At 49.3% G+C, this 21,464-nt stretch overlaps 2 protein-coding genes across 4 annotated transcripts in view; one reads left to right on the top strand and one right to left on the bottom strand.

The window, feature by feature from the left end:
* Positions 1-21,464, bottom strand: part of RECQL5 (RecQ like helicase 5) — a 769,601-nt gene that overhangs the window by 382,918 nt on the left and 365,219 nt on the right. The window lies entirely within an intron of this gene.
* Positions 1-21,464, top strand: part of LOC147702111 (uncharacterized) — a 114,652-nt gene that overhangs the window by 46,908 nt on the left and 46,280 nt on the right. The window contains exon 3 of one of the 2 annotated variants that reach the window (XR_015297504.1): positions 67-1,518. The exons of the other annotated variant lie outside the window; for it this stretch is intronic. The gene's annotated coding sequence lies outside the window, so the exon portion shown is untranslated. Of the gene's footprint in view, positions 1-66; positions 1,519-21,464 lie in introns of those variants that run through there. 2 annotated transcript variants of the gene reach the window in all.

The following is a 21,464-nucleotide window of genomic DNA, read 5'->3' as shown; positions in this document are numbered from 1 at the left end:
TCAGAGCTCTGAGACAGTCTTACATGCCACTTCTAATGTGCTTGCTCTCTCCCCCTCTCTCTGCAGTGGTTGTGCTGTTGATCATGTTCGCCGCCTGTTGCCAGTGCTGTTGCTGCATCAGTAAAAAGCGGCGGAGGGTGACCCAGATACAGCCAGAGGTGTGAATTTCACCGGGAAGCAGCAGCACCCAAGACTAAAACGGACCATAAAACTCCAACGTTTAATAAACCTGCTATTACTTCAGATTCTGCCTCCATTCACAACAATACAGTGCATAGCTGGCTTCAGGATGCGTACCTCTTAGTGCTCACTACAAGTCCCACCCCGGGAAGCCTTCACGGAGCTGCCCGCCTGCTCCAGGGACCAGTCTGGCCTTTGAGATACCCACTCTTGGGCCATAAAGATCCCTCCTTTACTTGCCATTATGCAGCATAAGCTCCAACGGCAAATCAGAGCCAGCAGTAAGGCAGGCTGCTGCTACCAGGCCACCAAAGGGAGAAAGCCTCTACTTCTTTCTATACATTGTCCCACCTGTACAGGAATATTGCATGTTTGTGCGAACAATTTCATGAATTTATTGGATAGCACTGGTATATCATCTATGGGACGCTGTGTAAATAGTGTTTATGACCTATATTTAAATAAATGTAACAATGTCTAACTGTACATAATTCAGAGGAGAATGTGTACGAGTTCCAGGCACTCATACACATATTGCTCTATAACTGGCCACAGCTTAACTGGTCTATTGTACTGAGGTCCCTTTTTTTGGTCTCGCCTGTATCAGCGTTTTTTCTCTGACTTGCAAGAGATGAAGAAGGGGTTTACAGCCCACCCACTGCCTAACAGTCACTCTGGCAGCAATCTGTGAAAGGCGGGAGGACTGCAGCAAACGCCAGGACACCTCAGGATAACCGTTGCGCTGCATAAGTGTTCCTAACGTAACATAACATAACATAACATAACATTGCCACTCTTATTTGCTGCCTTCTAATTGATCAGCACATGCTCTTCTTTTGCCTGGAGCACGGGCCAAGTACTAATTGTTTCAGCTTGATTGCTGTCCTATCACGCTGTGATTGAGGCACTACTTTTATTTTTTCTTATTCCCTGTTGTTTAATTGTTTAATTGAACCCTTCACCATTTCTAACTATATTTTAGTATGCCACAGACATTTCAAAGAAGCACTTTTCTTTTGCGGAATGGATGTTTGTGACAACAAATGTTATCTGCTTTTATTGTGGCAACAGATGCTATCTGCTTCCAAGTGTATTTTAACAAAGAGATGGGCACAATTGCATTCTTTATCTGATAGGATTTTTTTTTAGCAAACGTCATTTTTTTAAATCACTTATGGGGAGATTAAATGATTTACGTAGAATCACAGCGGTATCGTGCCGAGATCTAACGAGCATTAGCAAAAACAATAGGTCTCGTCTTTGAGACTATTGGCTCTGCCATTACCCTTTGTTCATGCTTTAACTCTTTTGATGCTCATGACGAGCTGAGCTCGTCATAACCGCCATGTAACGCCCACGCTGGGCGTTCCATTAAGCGTGCGTGGTCATGACGAGCTCAGCTCGTCATGAGCACAGCACCACCGCGCAGCATGACGAGCCAAGCTCGTCACAAGCACAGCGGCGCCGCGCGCGGTCCCCCTACCCGTGCCGCAGGGGAATTAGCCCAGCGGCAAAGGTGTTAAGCATAAGCATTGCCGACTTTGACAAAGATTAGTAGCCATGCTCTATAGCAGTGCGGTTGCTATGTAGCATGGCTAAAAATAATAAAATCAGGACTATAATGCCTCCAGGACCGATGCACTTTAAAAAAATGCACATTAGCCCTGGCTGTGTCACAGAACTTTTTCAAATTAGTTTTATCCACACTGCAAAGCATCCCTGCTGCTTTACAGCATGGCTACAAAACATTGCCAATATCTCCCATAGGCAATGCCTACTGGCTTTACCAATGCAAGTTTCCCCTTACTTTACAGCAGTCACACACCCTAAAGAGCTTTTAGGTCTGGCTTGACCATGCAGCTATCCACATACCTTTTAATAATACTTTAAAATATACATAGAGTGGACTTTAGCTCTGCACGCTGGAGTGTGGCTCTCTCACCTCATACAGTTTATTATATCATTCAACCTCCTTTGAAGTGGATGCTTTTCAATGCATGATGGACTATGTTATAACTCAGAAGTGCACTCTACAGTCACACATTAAATCATTTATTTCACGGACGCACTGTATGGAGAAAGAAATAATTTTCTGTTTTGATTCTTTCTCTTCAGCAGGCTTTTTGTAATGCTGTAATAAGTAAACAAATGTGAGCCAGACCTAATGGCATTGACAGTGCTGGTTTCAAATGCACTTACACTGGTAAAATAGAGACAAAAACAGCAAGCATTTGTAAAGCCAACAGAATATGCCATTTTGAAATATTGGCTTTGCCAATGCTTTTGGGTGACGCTGTATAGTATTAGAAGAAAAGAGGCACAATATGGGGGCCACTGCTGGCGGCTGTGTCATTCTGTAAGCACATGTGAGGACATATGCTCATCCATGAATCATCACGCGTGCTCACACCTACGGAATGAAGCAAGCACCATTTCTTTGTTTACTGATCAAAGTGGAGGATGCCATATGTGTTCATAAATTATACATATATATACATACATATACATATATATATATATATATATATATATATTTTCACTGAAAAAACCATAGGTTTTAGGCCTTATATAGTTAGGAATTAGCATTTAAAAAACCTTGAAAATTCACTGAAAAAACCATAGGTTTCAGTCCTTATATAGTTAGGAATTAACATATAAAAAACCATTGAAATTCCTCCTATATAGTTAGCTGGACATTTTATTGATATAAAACCAATGAAATTCCACATATAGTTAGTTGCACTAACTATATATTTCGCGCATCCGCAATCCAATGCTGATGATGTCACATATTACATCATTCATGACATGGTCAGTGACATCACCGATGACATCACTGATTACATCTCAAATGACATCACTGATGACATCACTGATGACATCACTGATGACATCACTGATGACATCATCCAGTGTCTGTGTGTTTTTGTAAAGTTTAAATATGTTTTACATATTGAAGAATGAGTGGATGTATAAGAGTATGGATGAAGGATTTGATTGTATAAGTGAGTAAGTATGTGTTAGTATATCTGTGAAAATGTAAGCTGTTCTGTGTTTAAATGTATAGATGAAGAAATCAAAGTGTGATTGATTCTTTACAGGACTGACTAGGTGTGTGAGTAACTCCATGGATGAGTGGCAGTGTGTGAGTGTCTGCATAGGTGTATGAGTGCATATGATAGTGTTATAATGATGAGTGACTGTATGTACGAGTGACCTTATGGGTGAATGAATGAATGTGTGTGTAAACGTAGGAATCAGTGAGTGCGTATGTAGTAAATGGTATTCGTGTGTCAATAGTTTCAAAAATGATACTCTGTAACAGAGGTTATATTAGAGTGTAAGGAGGTGCATTGTATTATCACATGAAGTATATCATCAGTGGTGTGATCATTGATGTTAAATGAGATGTCATCAGTGATGTCATCAGTGATGTCATTTGAGATGTAATCAGTGATGTCATCAGTGATGTCATCAGTGATGTCACTGACCATGTCATGAATGATGTAATATGTGACATCATCAGCATTGGATTGCGGATGCACGAAATATATAGTTAGTGCAACTAACTATATGTGGAATTTCATTGGTTTTATATCAATAAAATGTCCAGCTAACTATTTAGGAGGAATTTCAATGGTTTTTTATAACATAATGCGAAGCATTATGGGGCAATTTAAAGTAACTTTAGATGTAGTGATAAAGCGCAGACCAACATTTGGAAAACTGAACCCAAACCATTAAGGGGCAATTTAAAGTAACTGAGCACACAATGGTATGTTGTCTCCACTACGCAGTATGGCCTGTTAGTAAACTCTTGCTGCGTATTATATTTTAAATAAAATAGCACACAGGAGAACTTTTATGAAATAGCCTCTGTTCTTTGTTCGCTTAATTGTGCAGTTTTGTGTGTGGTCCTGTGGTTCAAAAATTAAAGCCCGAGAAATAGGAAGATGGTGCCCATCTTCTTTGAGAAATTTGCGAAGATTCATCAACCAGCGCCAAAGTTATTCCCAATAGAATGTTGGGGATTTCCTATGGAAACTAGGTCCTAACTATATATACCTACTGGCTACCGCCAGTAGGTAATGTGATAAAAAAATGTATATTCAAAGAAATATTAAGTGATGTGCAGTGCAGTGCTCCGAAGTGCAGCCACACGCTCCCGTGTGCAGCACTGTACTCTGATATACAGTCAGATGCTCTTGCGTGCAGTGCCTCTGATATACAGTGCAGTGCTCTGACATACAGTCACACACTCTTGCGTGCACTGATGTGCCCTGACGTGCCCTGACGTGCAGTGCTGTGAAGTGCTCTGAAGTGCAATGACAAACTCTAACGTGCAACACTGTCATGTGCAATATTCTGACATGCAGCGCTGTATGTGCAGTGCTCTGACATGCAGTCACATGCTCTCGCATGCAGCTCTGTGACGTGCAGTGCTCGGACGTGCAGTGCTCTGACGTGCAGCGCTGCGATGCGCACAGACCACCGCGCCGCGCTGCACCAGACCGAGGATTCCCTCGATCAGCCCTGGTAGGTATCACGCACCAGGTGTGATTCTAACGCATTTCAGTGTGGTGATCCGCATCACCGCACTGAAATGCATTGTCACGCATTTGCATACTGTCTGAGCATCAGCGAAGCCATAGCTGCCAAGGTTTCAGATTGGTAGGAGTGACATTTTTGTAATTTCAGAGTAATTTTGAGTGACATTTCAACTACTATGAGTGACAATTTCTCGCAAGCAATGAAGACACGGGAAACATATAAATATCAGAAGTTATACCACTCATTTGAGCAACAAGAAACTCTAATAGCTTAAATCTGCTGCAAAGCTCCAGAAATTGAAATACATTAACCAGAGACAGACTGTGTGACTGCAGTCCTTAGTAACAGAGGGCATGCAGGCACTACAACTGCTCAGAACTGCCAAGCCTGTGTGTTAAATTTAAAGGATGCCACCTTGGTTTGGACCATACAAACATACCTATGTACTGGGCGTCTGAGCTCTACCACGTCTGCTTGTGGTGTTGTTTCCCGTCTTATAACTTCACCATGATGTGGCCCAAAACCCTGTGCCTGCAGAGGTGCCCCTGAAATGCAGTCAGTGGAGAAAACCTGCACTAGAAGTTTAAACCACGGCAAGAAGCTTTAGATACTGTGAGGTGCGGAGGATTAGAATATTGGAGGCATGGGGCAACAATGAGCCTGCAGTGCCATGTACTCTGGGAGGACGGCTCTGGTCACGAGCCACCGCCACGCCTGCCTCCTTTGTTCAGTGCGTCCCGCGGCTGTCCTCTTCTACAAGCTTATCTTGATAGGAGTAGGTGCGGAGTATCTCTGCAACTACTGAGCCTCACTGACATAAAACCGTGCAAGGGTCACGGATTCCTGACCCGGCCGGGTGTCACTCTGGCCTGGGAAGGTGAAACACAAAAACATTCAAGAGGTTGATTGTGACGCCCAGAACATAATCTAACCTAAGGAGACTGACATATTTATGAAGCAGAGAGTGGGAGGCCTCCGGCTGCCATGATTAATATGCCTGTCTTTTGTCCAATGACAGAAGTGTGTCCTGAGCTTAGCATTGCTGCAAATGAGGTCACTGGCTCCATGACGGACGTGATGCAGCCCGGCAATGATTGAAGGCCATTTTTTACGGCCGGAATGAGGGGAAGTCAGTTCAGAGCGTCATGAGTGCAGAGCCCGATGACCAGAAACCAGACCCTTGGGACAGGCTTAGTTTCTTCCAAAGCAAACTCCCCGCCTTCGGCAGCAGGACGTGACGTCATGCGGCGGCTCCAGGTATTGCTTTAATCTGACTGGGGCTCTCCTGCCTGTGATATCGCCTTAGAGCAGCCGCACTACCATGCGAGAGCTGAGAGCCACGCAGTGCCGGGAAGACATTTACGATACATTCTAGCAGCCTCAGCTAGAGCACCAAGCCAGAAGGAGCAGCGCTGAGCTGCTAGCTGCCACAATCATAACATTACCGTTTTAGGCAGCGCTTCTGATGGCAGCCCCCCTCCTGCCCCCCGCAGCGCGTCATCAGCAGAGCTGGGAAGCGGAGGTCCACGCCGCCCCCGGACGCGCTGCAGCTCATCCCGGTTCCATTAGAGGCTGCCTGGCTGCTGGGAGCAGGCGGGGGAGAGGGGGGGGCGGCAGCGGTCACACCACACACCTGTGCATGCAGGGCTGCAGGAGGAGCCAATGAGCGCTCAGCAACGACGTCCCCTCTTTTCCCGGGGCTCCTCAGCACACGGGAGCCCCGCACCAGCCGGCATCATTATCCGGTCTCCCCCTTGGCACGGGAGACCGGCGGGCACATCAAAGGCTTCCCCCAGGCAGGGGGAAGCGGAAACCACGCCCTCCCGGCCCCGCCCACAACCAGGCGGCGGCCATCTTGCGGCGGTTCGGGCCGAGGCGGTGATCTCGGGAGTAAAACGAGGGGTGGGCACCCTCGAAATTAAAATAAAAGAGAAGCCCCCCAAGCCCCCCCTCCGAAAATTCGCGGGGGTGCGCGCACGGGTGCGCGCTTATAGATATATAATTTGTTTCGCTTTTATTTTTCCCAGGAACCACTGGAGGGATTTACACTATTTTACCAAAAGCGTGATCTGCGTACCAGACACTACCATTTTGACAAGTTTGGTGTAATTCCCTTCAGCGGTTCAAGCTGTAGCCGTGTCTAAAGGTCCTATGGAAATTAACATGGGGAAAACACGTTTTGGGACCCCCCTTTTTTCTCAGCCCCCCACTTGACGAATCCCCCCAGGGAAGGAGCGGAGCGAGCTATCTTCTTTGAGAAATTTGCGAAGATTCATCAACCAGCGCCAAAGTTATTCCCAATAGAATGTTGGGGATTTCCTATGGAAACTAGGTCCTAACTATATATACCTACTGGCTACCGCCAGTAGGTAATATATATATATATTAGTTGCTCCAAAGCAATTTCTGCACTGCAGAGCAGACTGGCAACAAATGGCAGTTGCCAGACCCTTCCCAAAAGAAAAGTAATCTGAAGAATGAAAAAGGTCACAAAGGAGTTCAGTAAGCAATGAAGGTGCAGGAGGGGAGGGGTGGAGCATGTTGGAGGGCAGAAGGAGCAACAGAAGTGATCGAGGCTGGTTCAGGGGGAGGCCAAAAAATAAATGAATAAAAAAACAAAAGCCATGGTGAGGAACGCAAAGGATGAGCTTGGAATAGGGATGAAGGATCAACACACAGCAAATTGGCTGACTGGGTGGGGAGTAGCAAACGAGAGAGCGAGCCAGAAAACATGTGCACTTTGAGTGCTGAAAGAGAAAGAAAAAAAGGTTTTTGTAGGTAGGTCATTTCTTTATAGTGTAGGTAAAAATCATACACAATAAACACATGAATTTAAGTGAGTATCAGCTAAAGCGGACATTAAAATGTAACAAAATATCTAAAATTAGCATAGCTATAAATTCCATCATCATCAACCAATTCATGTGTGACTGTCGACAGACGGGCAGCCGCCCGGCTCTTTAAAAAAGACAAAGCTCCTTATTTGTTGATTTCAGAGTTGATGATGTTTGGGCATAGCAGCTTTCTAAAGTAGAGCCAGCATATACATATTATACGTTTCATTGATTCTAAATGTACTCTACTATAGGGAGTGCCAAACCTTAGCATAAGTATCATGTGAATTGATTGCATAAACCTAATGTCAAGAGAGTGTATTTTCTTAGGAGGGAGCGCTATGAACTCCTATGGAAGAGGTTTGTTAGTAGTTACACCTTTTGAGAGGCACAGAACTGTGTCCATATTTATTTGAACCTCTCGCCTGGAGTGATTTTTCCCTGACTTTTCGAAGCAAGGCTGGCATGATGTAAATTCCAGTTTAATTTGTTATCTACAATTAGACCCAAACACAGGTAGCTAGTTCGGTCTAAAATTGTAGAAATCAGTTTCGTACTAAAAATAAGGTTTTTTGGGTTGAATATCGGAACAACGAGTTCCTCTATCCCGCATACCGCAAGAACACAGTCTCTATAACGACCGCGTCTTAACCACAAATTGCTTTACCACGCATGCATTTACCACACATTTTCGTGCTAAAGGAATGCATGGTAAACGGCTATGTGTGGCTAAGGTTATCTTCCCCCCCCCCCCCCATAGCCCTAAATACAACTCTACCCTCCCCTAATACCCCCTTCTCTCTCCCTGAGGCTTCAAAACAACCCCTTTTAAAAATACCTTGAACCCCTCTCTGAATATTTTCACGAACCCCCCCACACCCCTAAAACCATCCCAAACCCACTCAAAAACTATCCAGAACCCCCCAAATATTATCCGGAACCGCCACCCCCAAAAACTACCCCAAACCCCCACCCCTGAAAACGACCCCAATCCCGCACCCCTAAAAAACTCCCCCCCAATCCCCCAACCCCTAAAAACTACCCCTGAATTACCCTGAACTCCCTCCACCCTTGAAAACGACCCCGAACCCCCACCCCTAAACACTTCACTAATCTCCCACCCCTAAAAACTACCCCAAACCCCCACCCCTAGAAACTACCCCAACCCCCCACCCCTATATATTTATTTATTTACGAGATTTTTAGAGCGCGCAGCTACCCAACAGGGTCTACCAGCGGTAGAGGCAGACAGAAGCAAGAGGCATAGCAACATTGCCAGGTGGCAGAATCAGACAGGGCAGTTAAAGAGCATGGTTTTAAGTTCTTACAAAAAGTAAGTTTCTAAAAGCTACCGGAAGTGAGTTCCAGAGTTTAGGACCTAAAACAGAAAAAAAGAGCGCTCTTTAATACGTGCTCTGAAGAACCTAGGCGTGGTAAAGAGTGCGAGGTTGGCGGATCTCAGCGATCGAGTAGGGACATACGGAGACACCAGATCTCGAATATAAGTAGGGGCGAGGCTGTGTCTAGCTTGAAACATGTAACATGAGGCTTTGAATGTAATCCGTTTGTCAACCTTCAGCCAGTGCAATTTGTGGAGCAAGGGAGAGATGGAAGCATGTCTCGGCAACCGGAAAAGGAGGCGGGCAGCAGCGTTCCGGATAATCTGCAAGCGATGAATCAAGGCCTTATCAGTGCCCAGAAACCGTATATTCCCATAGTCCAGTCTGGATGTTACCAAGGCCTGTAGCACTGTTCTCTGGGAGTTTAGAGGAATCAGTCAGAGAATTTTCTTAAGCCATTTCATAATGAAAAAGCAGGAGGCTGGGAGCTTGGAGACCTGTGGTTTCAGGGAGAGATTCTCACCAATGAAGAAGCCGAGATTCTTAGCCTTATCAACCAGCGCAGGTAGAGGCCCCAATAAGGCAGGCCAGTGGTTAACTCCCCAAAGTTCGGGATTATCACAGAGGATTAGGACATCGGTTTTGTTACCATTTAGTTTAAGGGCATTTCTGTTCATCCAGAGAGCGACAATGAGCAGGCTTTGCCCGAGAGGGGAATGTTCTTTGTTTTGCGCATCAGATAGTGAGAAAACAATCTGAGAGTCATCTGCGTATGAAAATACAGTGAGACCGGACTCTTCAATCACTTCCTTCAAAGGGCGAAAGGTAAATGTTAAAAAGCAGGGGGCTCGATATAGATCCCTGAGCAACCCCCAAGATCAATGTCAAGGTTGAAGAGGTGTTGTTAGCTGAGGAGACATGCAAAGTTTGGTTTTCCAGAAAAGAAGATAGTCATTTCCAAGCAGTGCCAACAATACCTGAAGCCTCCAATCTATCCAAAAGAATGGATTGTGAGACCGTATCGAAAGCCACACTTAAATCCAGAAGGAAATACAGAAGGCTGTCTCACCAGAGTCGAGTGACTCCAAGTAGGGCAGGTTCAGTGCTATGTCCCGCCCTTAACCCGCACTGGGGTGGATGCAGCAGGTTGTAAGCAGTAACAAAGAAAGAAAGGTGGATGTTAATATGTTTTTCCAGAATTCTGGAGAAAACCGAGAGAAGCGAAATTGGTCTAAAATTAGACCAACACTGGGGGTCGAGGTCATTCTTTTTAAGCAGAGGGAGTACCAAAGCGTGCTTCCAATGCTGAGCTACCACACCCGTGATCAAGGAGGAATTAAGAATATTCAGAACTACTGTAAGGGGAGCCTCCTCTAACAATCTGAGTTTAGATGGTGGGAGGGGATCAAGCGGAGAGCCAGACGTGATGGTGGCCAGTAAAGTTTGCAATAGTGCAAGATCCAGAAGAGGCCAGACATCGATATTCAAGGGCTTGTCTGCGTTGGCTGTGGGCGGACTATCCACTGGATGTGGGGCCAGTGGCCCAAGTAGTTGTGTCTCAAACGTTAACGGTGCCTCTAGCATAGAAGCATCTGCTTCTAGTTGCCGATGAATTAGCTCAACTTTGTTTAGAAAAAAAGAGGCAAGTTCGTCCCACTATTGTTGAAAGAGGGAGGCGGACAGTGTGAACGTGCTAGCTGCGGACAAATCATTAACTACTTTAAATATCATTTTATGTCAATTTTGGGCGTTTTTAATCAATTCTGTATAGTAGTCTGCCCGTGCAGCTTTACAAGAGACATGACATTTTTTCAAAGCCGCTACATATTCAGACTTGGCTATGCGAGCATAAAACTTTCTCCAAACTCTTTCAAGGAATTTACAGCCCTTTTTAGGTTTCGCCTAGGCAGCGCATGAGCTGTCTCGACGAAAGATGCTGTATACACTATAGTGGGGGAAGCTCAACCTACTTGCCACCCATCTTTTTCATTGGCTTTAAGCATAAATACTGCCTTATAATTGGTGTTTGTCTTCTTAGTCCCGCCCCTGATGCCTATGTCGTCATTTTGATCCCTCCGAGGCTATCAGCCCCTTTACTGGAACACTGTTTGCTGCCCTGTGGTCCCCACCCCCCTCCCGCTGTTCGCAGTTTTTTCACCACCCCCTTATCCCCCAACTCCTGTTTGTCCATTCTTAAATGCTGAAACCCCCATTTGTAATGCAATACGTCTCGCGTAAATATGAGTCGCATTGCATTGCAAATGCTTGTTTTTTAAATAATGCGCAAAGTAAAGGAAGCGCAAACAGACATCAGGCGTCTCGTGCGTGAGTGTAGGCGGGGCTCCCGTGCACCAAGGAGAGCCCCGCACACCGGCCAGATTGCTCCGACGTCTTTCCTTCATGACGAGAGCTGCAGGGAATTGAAGACAGCAGGACGGCAGGAGCATGAGTCCGGAACCATCTACAAGCGGGACAGTAAGTTTTATTTTATACGTTTACTTTTTATTTAATGAAACCTCTTCCGCCTACCCCCCTAACGACCCTATCCCCCCCCTCCCCGCACAGCCCATAGTGCCAATATCGGCCCACTCACCAGCCCGCTCGCAGCAACATGCATGTCGCAGAAATAAGCAGACAAGACAACTTTTGTTGGAGAAAAGTAGTTGCAGGTGTATTAGCATATACACATGCCAACAAGGTGGGTTATGTTACAGACGATCCAAAGGCAACCCACCCCTCGCAGCCTACCACCTGATGGGCCAATTTGCAACGTGGCCATAGCCAATCGTTGCTTAGCGGTTGTGGTGAGGAGATAGCCCCTCCCATTTCCGGTGAACCATTGGTCCACCCTCTTGCTCACGCCCCCGTCCCCCCCCCCCTACGAGGGGAGGAGCGGTCAAGCAACCCCTGGTTGTACAGGTTTCCAACCGCCCGTAGGATAGCGGGGCGCCGTCGCACCCCCAGGGTCCACCGCACAGACTTCCTGGGGATATTAGGCCTCAGCATCCTATTGTGCTCCTGAAGAGGGTACTCCCGGGTACCTTTCCGCCTCTGGATCGCCCTGTAACTCCGCCACAGCCAGGGCCCCCCACCAAGGCCGGCATACTTCCTACTATTTCTAGCGTGTATTTCTAGGGCCTCACCCCTAACCAACCAGAATCGGTCCAAGATAAATCTGGCATGAGTGTAAAATATCCTCCCAAAGCCCCTTACGCTTGGCGTAAGGTCTCCCCAAGTCTAATGACGCCCTGTCTACTCTGTCCCTTGAATTACACACAGCGCAGGACTTCCTGCGTATTGGCTCTAGCGCCTCCCCTGACTAGCGCCTTGCCTACAGAGATAGAGATCTGTCTGACCACTGAAATTTACCTGTCCCCCACTGGTGGCAAAACCCACCGTAAATTCATAGTGGTCGTTCTTATCAGGTGCCATAGAAAACTGCAATGACCAGCGCAATCCCTAGAAAAAGGACCTAGGTGCACCGACGAGGTATCACAGTCAGTATAGGGGGATTGAGAGTATAGAGTCCTGATCATGATACACTGCAAAACTTTGCAACCTGTCAACCTACGCTGCTTGCAGAACAAGCGCCTGGTCACAGAAACCTGGACCCTGCTAACCACTTGAGACTCTTATAAATACCCCGGAGTGGTGTCGATAAAAGATAAGTGTGTCACAGGTTACCCATTGGTGGATAAGGAGTATTGGCTGGAATCCGTCTGTGAAAGTGAAAATACAGTGACACGCACCTCAGTCCAGAAAAGCCTTGCCTGATCCTCACGGCACCTAGAGCCCGCTGCCCCCCGCAACGCAGGCGAGGGAAAACTGGCCCAGAACCCCCAGACTGAGATTCGAACACTAACACCACCACAGGCTCTAGCTAGGGATTGGCTACCCCATACCCAGCAAGGCCTGTCGGAAGCCAACCCACCCCCTTTAGTTGACTACCTAGCCCTGGGGAAGGTGAACTACAGTGAAACCTAAAGGGGGGTCAGTGACCGAATCCATGCCTGATAAGAGAGCAGTGAGGTGCCTGACAAGTCTACTTCCATCAACATGTGCAAAACCAAGCTCTCCCCCCATGCTCCTCTCAACATAATGCACCCCAACCAAACAAGACAGTTGGTCGCATGTGCCAAAACCTGTCTAAAGGGCGGGACTAAAAGACTGTCTAGGAAGATCTAGCAGAACCATCTCCTAGTGCATGCTTGCCAACCTTAACCTAATATATAGGCTGGACCGCCCACTGCCGAGGCGCGAACTTCTCTGACATGGGCGAAGGCCAGTAAGACATGGACAACGCCTTTCTACAATGCGTGTAATGTCTCCTCGTGATATCATGTGAGTGTTCATCCTCCTTACAATGGCACTAATCTGTATGACCTGGTGGAGCCACTAGGAGAAGGAGTAGTTTCTGTCCTGTAACTCCAGTTCTGTAGTAGGGGTATCTCTGTTATAGTCATAATCTAGTGAATAGTCCCGCCCATGTGCGTGGACCCCGGCAATCAAAAATAATCTCTTAAGTTGTCAAAATAATGCAGAAACTGCAAAGACACTTAAGAGAGAATTTAAAGACAAATAATGCAGCCTATACCCACAGGCTACACTGTCCAGTACTTCAACTAGAAATTCCACACAAAAAAAAACACCACACATAAAACAGCCTGCAGTTTCTACCATAGAGAAACTTGCCTCCCCCATTCAAAGACTCTGGAATGATAGAGAGGAAGGTAGGGACAGACAAGCCCCATAGGCTGCCATTATGTGGCTTAAATAGGATACTGTGCCTTTAAGAGAACTTTCCAGAACTTCTCCCAGTATCCCAGAATGCATAGCAGGTCCCTCCACTTTCAGTTCTTTTTGAAGGCGAAGCACGCCAGACCTGTCGCATTCTACACATGATGAAAACTCTCCACCGGGGAGGAGGGCGGGCGCTTATGACTATAACAGAGATACCCCTACTACAGAACTGGAGTTACAGGACAGAAACTACTCCTTCTGTAGTAGGGGATCTCTGTGTATAGTCATAATCTAGTGAATAGAATGGCAAGCCCATCCCCACACCAAAGCGGCGGTGGAGAATAGTACATAACGCCACTACTGTGCGAACAAATTCCGCAGCGAAGCCTGCCCAACCTGAGCGTCTGCCCTGGCATCAGTGTCCAGGCAGTAATGCTTAGCAAAGGTGTGAACCGACTTCCAAGTGGCTGCCTTGCATATTTCAGCAATCGGCACGTTACGGAGCAGAGCCGTCGTGGCAGCTTTGCCCCTGGTGGAATGAGCCTTAGGCTTACCTCCTAAGGTCTTATTAGCCTTTTGGTAACATAATTGTATGCAGGAGACAATCCACCTAGAGATGGACTGCTTCGAGGTCGCAAGACCCGTCCTGACCGACCCATAATTGATGAACAACTGGTCAGACCTACGAATATCCTTGGTTTTATCCAGATAAAATTTCAACACCCTCCTAACATCCAGGGAATGGAGAGACCTCTCCGCTGGGGATGAAGGGTTCTGAAAAAACGTAGGTAAAGTTATAGTCTGGTTGACATGAAAATCAGAAATAACCTTGGGAAGAAATTTAGGGTGAGTACGCATAACAACCTTAGCAGCATGAAATACAGTATAAGGTTCATTACAACACAACGCCTGAATTTCACTCACCCTGCGGGCCGATGTAATGGCCACGAGGAACGCCGCCTTCCAGGACAGGTGCTGCAACGAAGCCTTATGAATAGGTTCAAAAGGCTCCTTCATCAATCTGGACAGCACCACATTCAATTCCCATGAAGGCGAGGGAAGCCTGACAGGAGGGAATACTTTCTTCAAACCTTCCAGAAAGTCTTTGATCACAGGGATCTGGAAAAAGGAAGTCTGTGAAGGGCATTTCCTGTAGGCAGTCAATGCAGCAAGATGAACCTTAATGGAATGGACATTAAGGCCAGACTGCGCCAAATGTAAAAGGTAAGGAAGGATGACATCTTCCTTGCAGGTCGTAGGATCATGGTTCTTAGACTGGCACCAGATACAAAACCTCTTCCACTTGTAAGCATATGAAGTCCGAGTGGAAGGTCTCTTAGACTCCTTCAGTATGTCCATGCAATCATCGGGCAGATTCAGATGGCCATATTGCACTATCTCAGGAGCCATGCCGCCAAACTCAAAGACGAGAGGTTGGGGTGTAACATCCGTCCCCCGAACTTCGTGAGAAGGTCCGGCCTGCACGGCAACCGAATGTGAGGAAGGAGAGACCGGTGAAGTAGGTCCGTGAACCACCACTGCCTGGGCCACTCCGGGGCGATGAGTATCATCCGAGCTCTGGACCGGGCCAGCTTGATGAGCACCGCCGGAATCAGGGGAATGGGAGGAAAGGCGTACAGAAAGTTGTTCGTCCAGTTGATCCATAACGCATTCCCCAGAGTCCCTTGTTGGAAGTATCTGGAGGCGAAGTCTCTGCACTTGCTGTTTTCGGCAGTGGCGAACAAATCTACGTCTGGAGTCCCCCACCTTGCGAAGACTTCTCCTAGTACTTCGTCATTTATGACCCATTCGTGGTTTTCCTGCAGCTGTCCGCTCATTGCGTCTGCCTGAACATTCTGCACACCTGGTAGATGAGTAGCCGTTATCGTCAGTCATCTGGCCAGGAGCCAGTGCCAGATCGTCTGCGCCTCCTGCGACAGGGTGCGCGATCTCGAGCCCCCCTGCTTGTTGAGGTAATACATCGTGGTAGTATTGTCCGTCTGTACAAGCAGAGAGTTGGTCTGGAAGGCGGAAGAAAGGCCGTCAGCGCCAAGTGAACAGCCCTGAGTTCCAGGAAATTGATGTGATACGTGGCCTCCATCGGTGACCACGTGCCCTGAATCTGTAGAGTCCCGGAGTCACTCCCCATCCCAGAAGAGACGCATCCGTCACAACAGTCTGCGTGGGAATGTCCTTGTGAAAGGGAACCCCTCTGAGGAGATTCTCCGCCGAACACCACCACTTCAGAGACTGAAGAGCATGCAGCGACAGTCGAATCTTGTCGTCCCAAGATCCTTTCCTCTGATCCCACTGGTCCTCCAAGCACTCCTGCAACGGTCTCATGTGCAGCCGTGCGTGTGGCGTCAGGAAGATACAAGAGGCCATCGATCCCAGTAGAGAAGACACCGTCCTCACTGTTGTAGATGGAGTCGTCATAAGAGCCTGAGCCTTCCGAAGGAGTGATAATCGTCGCTCTTCCGAAGGAGACACGCTTGCTGACAGCGTATTGATGGAGGCTCCCAAGTTCTGTATGCATTGGACCGGAGTCGGGACAGACTTGGCCATGTTGATGTGCAGCCCCAGCTTGTTCAGGAGAACGCACGTCTTCTGGAAGTGTGCACGCGCTTCCGAGAAGGAGGATGCCTTGATCAACCAATCGTCCAAGTAAGGGTAGACGAACACCTTGTTCTTCCTCAGGTGTGCTGCTACCACCGCCATGCACTTCGAGAACGTTCTCGGCGCAGACTTCAGTCCGAATGGGAGTACTGTGTATTGATAATGATTGGTGCCGACTTGGAACCGCAGGAACTTCCTGTGTTTGTGTGCAATGGGCACATGGAAGTAAGCATCCTGTAGGTCTATAGCGCAAAGCCAGTCTCCCTGTTGCAACTGAGGATAAATCTGATGCAACGACAGCATGCGGAACTTTTCTCTGCGAATCCATTTGTTTGCCTGTCGCAAATCCAGAATGGGCCTGAACTCGTTCTTGTCCTTCTTGCGAACCAGAAAGAACCGGGAGTACAGACCTCTTCCTCTCTGAGACAGAGGTACGTCTTCTATCGCCCTTTTCCTTAACAGGACATCCGCTTCCGCCTGAAGCTCGCGCAGCTGAAACTGCGAGCCGACCGGGGGAATAGCCGGAGGAGGGCTGGTGAACCGAAGACTGTATCCATTGCAAACAATATTCAGCACCCACTTGTCCTGAGTAATTTTTCTCCACTCTGCCAGAAAAAGTTGTATGCTTCCCCCTACCGGAGTGGGTAACGGATCCGGGGGAAGTAAGTTCCTAGGGCCTAGACCCCGCCTGGCCCTTGGGCGCCGGAGCCGACTGCTGGCCTCCCCTGCCCTTCTGCCGCTTCTGGAACGGCTTACGGAACGGCTGCTGCGAGTGCCCCGCAGCCTGTCCTCGTCCTCGGCCCTGTCCGCCGAACCGCCGTTGGAAGGGACGGTACTGCTTCTTGGTCTCTTTGGGCTTCTCCAGGCCCACAGCCGTCAGCGTTTCGGCCTCAGCCTTCATGCGGGCCATTTCATCATCCGCATGCTTCCCGAAGAGGGTCTCACCGGAGAACGGCAGATTGGCCACCCTCTGCTGTGCGTCCGGTTTCAGGGACGTAATCCGGAGCCATGCGTGGCGCCGTTAGTTGATCCCGTGGCAAAATCCGTGAGCCGCCAACAGGGAAGAGTCCGCAGCTGCGCTGATTATCTGGTTGGCCACCAGCATCCCCTCACTCAGGACTTCCATGAAGTCTTCACGCTGCTCCTGGGGCAAATGCTCCGCAAAGCGCTCAAGGGAGTCCCAGAGGGAGCGGTCGTAGCGTCCCAACAAAGCCGTGGCACTCGCCGCTTTCATGGAGGTAGCGGAAGTTCCACAGACTTTTCTCCCCGCCGAGTCCATCCACCGTGATTCCTTGTCCGGGGGGACCGTGGAGGTCGGGGTGGTGGCATGCTGCTTGCGGGCCGCCGTGACGATGACGGAGTCAGGCGGAGGTTCAGCTCTCAAAAAGGCCGGATCCGAGTCGGGAGCCCGGTACTTCTTTAGTAATCTCGACGGAGCCGCCCTCGTCACCGCCGGGGTGAGAAACAGAGCCATAGCCGGTTCTTCCAGGCCCGGCAGGAGGGGACGAGACAGATGCTTCTGATGTAGAGTCTCGAAAATGACCGACGTCTTTGGCGTAGGCACTGTCAGGGATATGCCTAGCTACGCCGCGCCCCTCAACAGGACGTCCTGAAAGGCAACCAGGTCATCTATCGGGGACACTGTGGTGTCCGGTGACCCCGATAGGGTAGGTGAATAATCCCTGGTCCCAGAGGACCTCGTGTGTGAGCGAGATTCGCGCCTCCTATGGCGGTGCCTCGATCTCGTGGATGACCTGTGCCGCGATCTCTCCTTCCGCCCAGAGCGAGAGCGAGACCTGCCAGCTCGTGGGCGCTCCTTCGGTTTACGTGGAGGGGTCTTCCGCGGTTCATCACGGGGTTTCTTCGGCTCCTCCCGGGGTTTCGGTTTCGGAGTCCCCTTAGGAGGAGCAGGCAGGGACGGCAGGGAAGTGGACCTCGGCGGAGGAACCTTCGGCTGCGGTGTGGGCCCATGCGGAGGAACCGGAGGTGGAGAAGGATCTCCTGAAGGCAGTGGTGGTTTGGGCGGAGGGTCCTCCTTAGGCACGGGGGGAGGAGTCGGAGTCCTGGGCCGAGACGGAGTGTACACTTCCGAGTACACCGAGCCCGGTGACCCCTTAGGCGAGGGGTGCGGAGAGCCATCCCCATCAGCAGGCGACCTCTTCCTCTTGCGACCTCCACTGGAAGCAGCGTGACTCCTGGGACTAGAGTCCCTTTTCCGCCGTTTTGGAGAGGGTGACCTACTCCTCGACGCTGACCGCTGTCTGCTGGACGCAGAACGACGCTTCTCCGGCGTCGAATGACGTCTCCTGGACTCCGGCGTCGAACGCCGTCTCCTCGGCGTCGACCCTCTTCTCCTCGGCGTCGACCCTCTTCTCCTCGGCGTCGAACGCCGACTCCTCGACGTCGACCTCCTCTTCCGCGACTTCTCCCGTCGTTCTCTCGACGTCGGGCGGTCCGCCCTCAACGACGAGCGCCGCCGTCGTCTTGATGATCCCGACGTCGAGGAGCCCCTCGACGTCGATCGGCGGTGTCGCCTCGACGGCGATGTCTCCTCGACGACGACCGACGGCGTCGCCTCGACGGCGAGCGTCGGCGCCGCTTCGGCGGTGAGCGTCCATACACGTCACTGTGCCTTCGTCGACGGTAGGAAGATCTCGACGTCGACGAAGACGATGACGTCGACGGCGGCTTCGACGTCGGCTTCTCCTTCGCCGTCGAGCCGTCACGCCGTCTCGACCCGGAGCCCCGGGGAGAAGGGGAGCACGCCGTCGTCATCCCTCTCGACGCCGTCGTCGATGCCATCGACGTCGACGGAGAATGGGACCGATTGCTGGACTTCCTGCCCCTGGGGAGCCCCCCAGGGGCCTCAGCAGAGGCAGAGGGAACCTTCCCAGGCTGCCCAGACCCACCTGCAGCCCGCAGACGCCTATCCTCCAGGCCAGCCAGCCTGATCTTCAATCTGTCCCTCAAGGTCCGAGCAGAAAGCTGCTGGCAGATTACACACTCCTCAGGGACATGATCTTCCGGAAGGCACACGATGCAGACCTCATGGGGATCACTCTTGGCCTTCTTCCTCTCACATGCTGGGCACTTCACAAAAAGGCCAGGCATCTTGGAGCCCCAAAACACCTAAAAACAGCACAAAAGGGAGAGGAAAGCACCAAGAAACAAACTTGCAACACTTTTAAAATTCAAAAGTGCAAAAACAATTCCAATAAACCCTTGAGAAAGGGAGAGCTCAATGCCAGGGTCCTGTAAGCAGGAGCCGGAAAAAAGAACTGAAAGTGGAGGGACCTGCTATGCATTCTGGGATACTGGGAGAAGTTCTGGAAAGTTCTCTTAAAGGCACAGTATCCTATTTAAGCCACATAATGGCAGCCTATGGGGCTTGTCTGTCCCTACCTTCCTCTCTATCATTCCAGAGTCTTTGAATGGGGGAGGCAAGTTTCTCTATGGTAGAAACTGCAGGCTGTTTTATGTGTGGTGTTTTTTTTTTTGTGGAATTTCTAGTTGAAGTACTGGACAGTGTAGCCTGTGGTGATAGGCTGCATTATTTGTCTTTAAATTCTCTCTTAAGTGTCTTTGCAGTTTCTGCATTATTTTGACAACTTAAGAGATTATTTTTGATTGCCGGGGTCCACGCACATGGGTGGGACTATTCACTAGATTATGACTATACACAGAGATCCCCTACTACAGAACAGTTACTAGACCACTAGTACTTCCTGGTGGGTGAAAACTGCAAAGCGAGACCTAGCTTAGTACCAGAAGAACCCGAACCAAATTACTGTCCTGGCGAAAGCTTGCCAGAGGACTTAGCCAGTTGGCATCCAAAACGTGCCAACCCAAGATAGTATAACGTTAGGATTGTCACAAGAAGCCTTTGCACATCCGGGCACTGCCTGTAAAATCACTAACGCAATCGCCACCAAGGCCAGCGCACCCACCCTTTGTCTGGAAACTAAAGACGAAAGAGTCTAAAGGGTCAGCTAGACCCGGGGCGGAGCCAGTAGAGATGTCCTGGAGGGGACTTGCAGGAGGAAGAAAGAGAGACAAAACAGGAACCCAAACTGAAAATTGGATCCTGCTTCCCCCTAGGGCCCTGGACCTGGGGAAATAGACTGGAGAAGAACTTACGTGAAAGTAATTCGTGGGCCAAACTTGGCGCCCAACAGGACCCTAAACTTTGACACGCTGCCCCTGCCCACCTGGGCATGCCCTTTCCCCTGCTGTGTGTAACCCACGTGTCAAGACACTAGCAAAACCGTACCGCATAGGATTGCTTCTCCCCTACAAGCAATCTGAACCCTGTTGCCGCCTTGCCCCCCAGAGCGCATAACCCGGGGCAGCGAGAGGCCCTAGGACCGGAAACTGCCCTGGCAGTCCTAGAGTCCGTACATACCTGTCCTTATCAGAGGCCTGTGTACTTGGTCCGGTTGTCCTGAATATGGCAGGATGTTACACTCCAGCCTTGGGCGTGCTGGCACAGAGCCCACGCCCTGGCCCCAGTGTGCTCTTCCCCTGCATCCGCTCGAAGCCTAGACAGACCCGCCGCCCTGCGTTGTGAACACCTAAAAGGAACAAAACTGGCAATACTGTAAGAGCGAACAGATCGATGAAAACAGCGCTAGACAGCCTATTCCGGTAAACAAATTGCTACCTTTAATCCTCGAATCTGAGCCCTTACATGCGCCCCAGTTGCCGAACAGAGGGACCCATTCCACTATTGCACAAGGGATGCAATATGTGCCCAGGCAGACCAATAGTATACCGACAACGTAAGTTGGCAATACCTGACAATACCATGAACAAGTTGGAACGCACCCGTGCGTTTCTGGAAGTGAGAACAGATCCTACTTCTACTGCCAGCCCCACTGCTGGCATAGTCCATGCTTTATCGTAGCATCAGATAAAAGGAGCTACCAATTCGCTATCTTGCGTAGCCCAGCTAGAGCTAGCCACCCCTCCTCTATTGCTGCCAACTTATAACTGTCATGTGTGCCAAGTCATCCTTTCGTTACACTAAGAGTTTAATAAACAGCCTATGAATGACACTTTCGTGTTCGCATAAACCAGGAGGAAGAGGGAGACCCCTAATCACTGAATAAAATGCACGAACTGGACGGCAAATACAGAGCTGCATAAACAAATCCAATCTCTTCTAACACAACAACACTAGGTGTACATGGACACGTAAGCACTC

The sequence above is a fragment of the Lissotriton vulgaris genome, chromosome 7, assembly GCF_964263255.1.
Source record: "Lissotriton vulgaris chromosome 7, aLisVul1.2, whole genome shotgun sequence".
In the NCBI taxonomy this organism is placed as follows: Eukaryota; Metazoa; Chordata; class Amphibia; order Caudata; family Salamandridae; genus Lissotriton; species Lissotriton vulgaris.
This window is presented reverse-complemented; position numbering and strand designations above follow the sequence as displayed.